Genomic DNA, 10314 nt, shown 5'->3' on the forward strand with positions numbered 1-10314 from the left:
TCCAGAAACTGTGCCTTTAAATGAGTCATTGGACTTACATAAGGTTGTGATGTCACAACCATACACGCTTTTAGTGTTGTGAACAGCCAGAGCACCGTGTTGTTGATCTATTGCAGCTTCAAATCCCAAAAATTGGTTATCATGACAACCCTAATTTTTGCCAGATACTGGGCTGATACCCAGTGCTGGTACTTGTGTTTGGTGCACCTCTTTGTAAAATAATGTTCTCTGAAATTATGTTAGCCTACTGTTGTTTTGTAATAAAGGGTTTATTACTGATCTGTTGTGTGGGTTTTTTCCCCCCCATCTTTCTCATATCCCACCCTGTTTATTTGTGGTGCAGTGCTGCAAGTCAACACTGACTTAAAGGTTTGTTCATAAATGTTTTTGAACTGGATTATAAAAATCAACAGCAATTCTGCTATTGGTGCACAAATAGTTACTCTTCTATAGGTCACCTATTAAACATTTAATGGGGGGCAAAAAGTGTATTGATGCTTTACAAAGTACTTACTAACCAATAACTAACTATTGTAAACAGTAACAGTAACAGTCACTCAAATAGTATTTATGTATGCTTAGAAAGCATTTATTATCCATTTACAAAGTATTTTAAACATCAGTTTCAACTTTACAACAGCCATTCAAATAATGTTTATATATGCTTTATAACCATTAATTAAGCAATTGTAAAGTTTTATAAACATCAGTTGCAACTATATAATGGTCATCCAAATAATGTTTATAGATGGTTTACTAGCCAATTATTAACCACTGACAAAGTATTAACTATTTAAATAATGTTTATAGATGCTTTACAAAGTATTTATTAACCATTTAACAAGGTATTATAATCATCAGTTGCAACTTTTTAATAGACATCCAAATAATGTTTATTGACAGTTTACAAATCAATTATTAACCATTAACAAACAGTAAAATAACTATTATCCAAAGTTTATTTAACGATGAATTTACAATTTATTAATGATGGTTATTATAAGGTGCTACCTGACATTTTTAAAATTGTTGCTATCTACAACATCTGCAAATGGCAACTATAGAATGGTTAAGCTGAGGCAAGGATTGTGGTTATGGTTGATAACAGGACTAAAGGTTATGCTTAATCAGAAGTAGTTCATACTACATGTTGTCCATCCACGTTGGAAATCAGTGTTCATAGTTGTTCCGAACGGCTACACTCTCAGGAGGAGTGAAGAGTTGGCCATCAATGGATGGGGAGGGCAGGCTATATCATTTATATGTATGGGGTTGATTTTCAGACAGTCTTTCCTGGAAGGCATTCATGTGTTGCACACATGAAACTTTCTGACACCACACAGATGACCAATCATGCGGCAAAGTGTGCGTGAATGTTGAATCATCAGTTTCTGAAAGTTACAGAAAAAGTCAGACACAGCTGCGCCACCAATCCGACGTTGGAAATGTAATGGAAGGAGGTTTCTGAAACCACCAGACCATCCGATAAGCACTTATGAAGATATATACTGGCAGCTTAAGAGTCTACAGCCATGCTAGCGGCTATGTGAGGTTGTACTGAACTTATATCAGCATGCTAACATGCGCTGATTTGCTCTAAAGATGAAGACGAGGCTGGTGGAAATGTTAAGTATGCAAAGTATTGGACAAATAAAAAATTTGAACTGAGATGAATTCATCCTCAGGGGACTATGAATGTCTGTACCACATTTCATGCTAATTGATCCAATAGTTGTCCAGACATTTCACTCAAAACCACAAATGTCAAACTGATGATGGTGCTAAAGGAAAATTCAGGGCATCATTAAAGTTGCTGGTGGTGCTAGATGAAAAGTCACTGGATCATCAAATTCATTAGGATACTACTTCCTGCACTGGCACTTAACACACATTAAAGATGTTAATTCAATGTCCAATATGGAGGTAATTCTTAGAAAACTGAGCTGCTTTTTTATTTGCTTTATCAGAATTTCACTCTAATGGACAAATCTGGAGTTTTTAGCTAGCTTGACTGGGCTTTCCAAAGCTGGATCTAATCAGGGAAAGGTTTGAGGTATCTGTCTACCAGACCTCATCTTATTAACATGAATGGAAGGTGTAAGGAAGGCTAAGTGGTGCGAGAGAGTGTGTCATGCTGTTGCAGGAAGGTCACAAGTTTAACTTCTGCATTAGCCAACGTCACCATCAGCAGCCATGTGTTCACTTGGCAAGTCTTAAGCAAGTCTTCCTTGTTGTAATTCACTCTGAGTAATGCGACCTATTGAAAATTTGAATGGAAATGATGATACATGGACAAAGCATTTATACCAGAAATCTCTATTCTTGTGTAAATCCAGTTTTAGTTCCGCGCTGATTCTTCCAATAAAGTCTGAAATATCCACCATGTCAGTACTTGAGGATATATGTCATAAATTGAAGTTAGTGAATAAGGTCATAAAAGGGTGCGGCCCAAATTATGCATTTAAATCACATGAATCAGATTCAAGTCAAAAAGGTCTTTTTAAAACATATATTTGAAGCAGATTTGAAAAAAGCAGATATCTGTTTGCTGTTGTTCAAGTGTTACAGTGCTCTTCTTTTAAGTGTTAATCAAACTGGGCAGATCAAATGAATCCTGAGCTGTGAACACCTGCAGTGATTAAAGCTGATGCATCCTTTCAGATTGTTTACTTCCATCAAATCCTTGTCTCTGTCCTTCTCTGCTTTATTAAACTCAATTTTGATCACGGCTCACACTCAAGGACAATCGCTGGATGTATTTAAGCACTCTTCCTCCCACAGCTGCTCTCTTCATCTGTTTTCTCTCTATCTTTTGCTCTTTCTGTTCAAGACAAAAAAAAAGGATCAGATAGCAGAGGAGCAGGTTTCATCCTGTCTGGCTTTACCTCCCTTAACTTGACTGTCTTTCCCTGCAGAAGACAAAGGGCAGACCACACATGCTGTGGCCCCAAGTGTGCTGAAATGGCCCATTTTAGACTAGTTGGTCTCAGTACTTTCTTTTGGATGGATAAGTGCTATGCTTTTTTTTTTAGGTTTTTGTACAATTGAATGACCTTAGCTAATGTGCATTTTGTTGCCTGGAGTTCAAGCTGTAATCCTTGAGCTTGAATTGAGTCCACAGAAGAAAGAAAGGAGAAGAAGAAAAGACTAGCATGGAAAGAGGTCAGAGGCCAGGAGGATTACAGCATGATGTGAAGTATTGGATAAAGCCAGGTGTTCAACACAAACGCTGAGATCATACCTGGCAAATTATACAATAATGGGATCATGAGGAGAAAAACCCTTCAATCTGCGGCAGATGATGGAAGGCAGGCCTGTTATACAATTCGAGGAAGCAATTTTACTGTGACACGTGGCTGTTGAGAAGGCAAGGACATGTTGTGGAGATCTAACCTGTGACCTTCTGTTCACAAGATGGCCTCTGCAGAGAAAAACACTGAATATGGTTGTTGAGTTTATGTCTGATCTCCCTCAAGCAAACAAAGGTTCTCTGTGGGGGATTAAAGAGTGTCATTTTACAAACACATTAATTACAGCTGTGTTGCCGCCTTTGTGCTCAGGTGTTGCCATCCCCCTGCAGAGACAGATGAAGATGAAAGAGACTGAAGTGTCAGAGAGTAAAGTTTCAGAGAGTAAAGTTTCAGAGAGTAAAGGGTAGGCTGGAATCAAGATTAGGGATGTCAAAATGAAAGAAATGAGAAAAAAGAGAAAGATATAAGGGAGCTAGGTGAAGGAAATTTGTATTTTATAAAGCAGGATTTCAGGCATCCTAAAGTTTAATGTGTGTATCTGTAAAAAAGAAAAAGTGGGGATGAACAGGAGCTTTCAGGCGTTATTATCTGTGCTTAGAAGAAAAGAGGTGTCAGAGAGAGGTGAAAGGGTCCATCAAGTAATGACCTCAGTACTCAATTGTTTTGGCTGCAAACCACTGGGGATTTGCCAAAAGCAAAAGGGCAATGCAGTGATCTAGATGTTGACAGTTGCAATTCCCTGGCCAGAGAAAGGTCCTTAATCTTTAAACTTGCCTTAAGGAGGCTACAGGCGTGATGTGTTCACTTCATATCGAGTGGATACTATTTGAAATGTAGTCTTATGTTGGCCTTACACCAAATGACTTTTCAAGTGATTTCACTGTCACAGACAAATTTTCAATGTCGGGATTAAATCAAGAGAGTTGTTGCACGCTCCTGTCATCTCAATCGTTTGGTGTAAGGTGGTCTTAAATCTCAATCTGAGCTGTCTTAAGTCAGACTTTTTCTTGTCTAGAATCGGAAGTCTTTAGTCTTGGTTTATGCAAATAGTGAAGTTTAATGATGTGAAAATTGTCAACAACCAATAAGTGCCTGTCCCGCATCCTGGGGCTGATGGGAAATGGAGTTTGTCATGTAATCAGGTCCCAAGCAAACCATATGGAGAAAGTAGCTGCGATAAGTAAGGTAAGGCTAGACCAGCACATTAGTCAGCACACTGTCACGTTTTTACCTAAATTTGGTTACATAGATTAAATTGGTTTTGAAAAAAATTAAATTAACTCACTTTAGACACTGGATCCAAATTGCAGGCGGCAGATTTTAACAGCTGGGGGACAGCGCATTTAACAGATGATGTGTTCTCCTCCAGATGACAGCCGAGGGCCGGCACAGCGAATCAGTCTTCCCAGGGTTCAAACAGCAAGTCTGGTGTGCTTGTTGAGAGTCAAGGGATGCCCATGATACTTTGATAGTTACTATATATCTATGCATTGTTTATATTAACAGCAGGCAGCATTGCCTTTCAAGAAAACACTCAGTGTGGCACAACACAAAGGACTTCATACAATGGCTAACTGTTAACAGCTTGTTGTTGTAGGAAATAGTCTCATAGAGGAATCTAGTTGTATTCTTGCAAATAGTGACCCTGCAAGATCCCCAGTCTTTGCAAAATCTTATAGTCTGTGACTAAAAAGTCACTGATTTTTGACACATTGTCTTTAGATGTGTGAGGTTGTCAGACTTTAGTCTTATAAAAGTCTTCTAGTGTATGATAGCCATATGAAGTAAACTTCAAGATTTATGATAGTTTTTGGATTATATTGCCGACATAACTGCTGATTAGTTCTGAAAAGGCAACATACAGTATAGACACAGATGGGAACTTCTGTAGATTAGTTTGCCTGTGTCGACGTGTTCGAGTAGTGATAGTAACCCACACCTCATTGCCCCATCACTCAACATGCAAACAGACAAATGCACACAATTTTCTGAAGAGCTAGAGGCTATATGTACGCTCCGTTTCATCTCTATATATCTACTGTATCTTTCTATTATTTGGTGCTCTGCCCAACATCTATACAACTTCCTCTTTTCTTTATTTCAAGAATGCAGACCCAGTCAAAACACTACATGCAATTACCATTATCACGCACACTCTGTCTCTACTAGTGTACTTGTAGTGCTCTGAGATAACTTGCAGAACATAGTATTTGGGCACTGGAAACCTTTACAGCGATGTTGCAAAAAAGCAGGTCAGCAGGCCGTAGTACGTGCACAAAGATTGAGATTTATTTTAAAAAATATTAACAAAACAGAGGCAAACATAAACTCCAGGAAATTCAACCAAACTAACTTAAACCATAGCAACAAACAAAATCTGCAGCCTCATAGCAAGCTGCTTTCTTCTATCCTCCCTACTCCATTCAATACGCCAGTGACTGGCCTTTTACCTTCTCAGCCTCACCTAAATGGAAGATACCATCTCCTCAGGTTACCATAGGGTGAGCTAGACTGATACTACGCTTTCAAAACATAAAGAACAACATTGACGTAGAATTTCTGTTACTACTGACAATAACAATTTCCTGCGGTTACACACACACACAGCTATGAGTGCACCAAATTATACAGAATAACTGAACTTGACAGTGCCTAGTGACTCACAACTGAGAGCAGCTAATGATGCACACCCATCTGATTAAGCAGACGATCCACCCCACCATCACAAAACTCTCAAAAAGAACAACAGGGCTGAAGCCCCTCAACAAAACATAACACTGTAAAACACAAATACTCAACTGAAACCTGTATTACATTTGTGCAACATGACTGAAATTAATGATTTAACACAAAAACATTAGTAATGTTGTGAACCAGGGCTTAGCAAAATGGGATAGGAGCAACCTTTTCACAGGCGTATATAAATAAAATTGACTTGACTTGACTTGACTATTACAAATGAGTTGGCATTTTAGGGCCATTAAAGTGACTCAATGATGCCCTAAAGTGAAATGATGTATGAGAATGTTAATGACAAAACATTTATAGTAATGTAAAAAGGCTATTATGGGTTATACCTTTAGGTCTGGACAGGTGTGATCGATGGAGGCTAGATGACAGGTGTGGTTTGGATAAGTGATATGGCTTCAGGGGATGTCTAGATGAGCAACTTGTTTAAACCTTGTGCACCATTGCCAGATTTCATTTATCTCATTCTACCAATGTCACATTAATTTGACAGTAGTTCTAGTGTCAAGATGTTTTTTTCTTGAAATACTTTCATAAAATACAATTTACTGTTTACTGATTATATTCTTACTGCAATGGCTTTTGTAAGGAGTTGGACTGGTAGGGAGAATAACACATTTGGGAACTTAACATCACAATAGTGTTGGTCTCTTTGTAGCATTAATACCTTGCTCAAAGGTACTATGATGGCAGCTGCTGAGGGAACTCCACTCAGTTGTTTCTTCTGCTTTCTAGGTTATATCAGCTGCTCGAGGACTTAAACTGTTGGCTTTCCCGTTAAAAAAACCCAGCTCCTTCGTAGCTTTTTGTATAATAATCTCTAACAAGACATCCATCAGCAACTCAGGGAAAAATTCCTTGTCATGTTCTCATATACTGAGAATGACCCTGCATGTCGTTTGTGGTCAGCTAGACAGCTAGCTCTGCTTCACCATAACGAGCTAAAATGATGTGTCATTTAGAGAGTCGGTGCAAGGGGAACCTTGATGTGGCTTGATTTACCAGTGAAGGGGGACTCTGAGTCTAAATTGCTGTATGTGTGAAACTATAAATCCAGACGACACATAACGGACTCCCAGTTACCAACATCAATTAGTTGCATTTTTCAGAGCAATGCCATACTTTGAAATCAGCAGCATGCTTTTTTTTAAAATAATCCTTCCCAGTAGTATATGTTTAAAATCAACAGTAAAAATACCTACATTACCTGTTTTTAACATTATTTCTTTAAACCTGCACATTGGTAACATTCCTCTATAAGGAGAATTTTGATTTTCTGTCATGTATTCTCAATGATGAACTAACGGAAGCCCTTTAAAGTACTGACTGTACACACAAATCCCCGGCTTGACTTTCTGAGTACTTTACCAGCAGTGAGGTGGAGGAACTCTGTCATTTCCATCTCTGACTGGAGAATCTCAGACCTGATGGACAAAACAGACCCTGTACACACATGCATGCTCACACACACACACACACACACACACACACACACTAACACAAATGCAGAGTAGAGGCACCAATGATGACAGTGAAAGGCCGACAATTGGGCTCTGGGCCAGCAACACTGTGGGAAATGACCTTATTTGGACCAATCAAAGTGAGGCTGTGTGTTGATACTTATTCATATGATAATTGCACTGGAGGAATCCCGTCCGTTTGGTTCACTGTTTACACCCTTTCCTTTAAGACACGAGGGGCCCGCACACACACATACCCACACACATGGCCAGTAAGCTGCCAGCTTTAATGGGTGTTTTTCATGTTTGAGGTGAGATAAGTGCCATGCTGCCATTCTGATAAACCAATAAAAGCCACTAACTCTGCCATTAGTGGCCTAGTGATTTTTTTTTTAACAGGAGAGTCAAAATATTGAAGGCCATGTTGTTCCCATTAGCAGCTATTTATCATCCAATATGCTCATACTTGACCCTTAGTATTGAATACTGCAGTAAAATGGATGCTGAATAATGGATGAGTGAACTACAGATAGAATAGACATTATAATTTGGAGGACATGATGCTAAACATGCTGATATGTGCCATGTTACTTTTAGTAATTTACTCCAAAGTAGTGTCACTAAATGTTTGAGAAGGAGGATGCGGATGGAACGCTGAATAGCATCGCCGTAAACCCAAGGAAACCTTCATCACCGATTGTCATAACAATTTACACCCACACAAAGGCCTTTTCAGGGAGGCGATTCTGGCATTCACTATTCCTCCTCGTTCACCCCTCGGCCCCACATGGTCCTAGGAAAAAAAAAAAAAAAAAAAAGCACACAGGCGACGGAAACAGTCGCTAAAGTAGTGTTTTGGTATAAACGTGGCCATTCAAGGCCGGCAAGGACTTTTTTTTTTTTATCTCCATGGTGACAGACTCCTGCTTGGCAGAAAGTGAAGTGAAAGAGGGAACACATCATGACCGGCCAAGTTTACATCGCACCCTGTAATAAAGGAGAAGGATATGGTGAAATAGGCAAACACAGCTGCCTGGCTGGTGAGCGGTGCAGCATTAAAACATTGATTAATTGTGATTGCATGGTTTAAAAAGAGGGGAAGGATTTGGGTTATTATAGATTGAGCATTTACAAACCCAGTCTGTAGAATAAAGGAGAAAATATGGACAAATATGAGTTAATGTGCAGTCCTCAGGCAGTAATGTCTGCCCAGCGCCGCTTTCACATAATCAAATCATTCATAGTCTCATTATAAATACCTAGTCAAACACAGCTGCCTGGCAGCTGAATATTATGGCATTAGAGCACTGATTTAATGTGATTGCATGGTCTTAAAAATGGGGAAGTGGGATTAAGTTTATGAACAACAAGAACAATTTTGAAATATACAGTGGAATATTTACTAAAGTAGACTTTTAAAAAGAGTAGAAAAGTTGATTATTTATAAGGAGCCTTGCAAACAAATGAATTTTAACTACTTCATCATTAATGGGATCTTTTATGATATTTAACAAAACCCTACAGTTTTCCCTGGTCTTTGCAGATTACTTTTGTGCCAGTCTGAACCTTTATACATTTTGAATTGAGCCACAGGGAGTAAGTGGGGGTGCAGTCTGTACTGTGCAGTCTGTCTCAATATGCTGCAAGGCTGGGCTGGAACTTCAGTCCGCACATCCAATCGTATCAACATGACCAGAAAGGAATGCATTCTTCCACTGCATCAAGTAATCAACTAAATCACATCTTGTTAATTTGATATGAGCATGAATCATTAGGTAGGTAGTGGATGGAGTCCATGAATGATAAAATCTACATATTATGAAATGTTTGCTTATGAAATGTTTGCTTTTTTTGATGTAATGAGAAGTATCTGTGGTGTTGGATAGTATTTCTGTGTCAACTCTTGATTCCTTTTAAAATCTCTCCATCATAATTACCGGAATTATTACAGACAGCAACCCTGGTTTTATTCAAAACAAAGACATTTTTGTAATCTGAGACATTTTTACAGGCAATCTGCCTGTAAAAATGGGAACCTGGAATAACTCAGTCTACATCTTCCACAATTTAGTAAATGTAGAGTGGTAAAGGAAATTTTTCACTTTAGGTCTAACATTTTTATTTTTAGTAGTTATTAATTTATGGATATTTGGAAGCCCTTCTCAATATGCAGTTTTGCCTGTTGATAATTACTGAAAACCTTCCCCCGAAAAGCTGTGATGAGCATGAATGCACATGGCAGCTTAAAATTTACTGTGTGTTAGAGGCAGACTGCTTATGAGCTCACGTCATGCATGTACAGTATATGTTGGAAAATGTCAATTGTCACTTAGGGGGAAGTCCAATTTACAGTCCCTCTGCAAATTCAGCAGTTTTAAATGCACCGTTGCACCTTAATTATAGGACCACTGCTAAAAAACGAATAGAATTTCGATGTAGTATTATTCAATTGTCCCTTGGCAGGCGTTAGATTGAATAATACTATAAATGAACAATAAAAAACCCACGCTTTTCTGTTCCAACACTTTTAGGCAAATGTTGCACAAAGAAAGAATATATTTCATAGCAGTTTTACACCGCAAACTGGTTACATTGAGGACATACAATTAACAAAAGTCAGTCAATTGACACTAGAATATTGTGAAAGTGTTGGTATGGGGGTCAAAATCACCAATTGTTTTTCTTATTTAATCATGCCTGTAAGTTTAACCAATGTGGTTTGAGTTGCTTTACTCTAATCGTAACCATAACCATACGCTTGACCGAAGCTGCTTTATTTCTCTATAAGCTTAACTGCCAGCTACCCTTTTCATGTGACGAACACATAAACATTTGGTGGGCAATCTACGCTGCTG

This window comes from Thunnus albacares, chromosome 23 (assembly GCF_914725855.1).
Source record: "Thunnus albacares chromosome 23, fThuAlb1.1, whole genome shotgun sequence".
NCBI classification, from domain to species: domain Eukaryota; kingdom Metazoa; phylum Chordata; class Actinopteri; order Scombriformes; family Scombridae; genus Thunnus; species Thunnus albacares.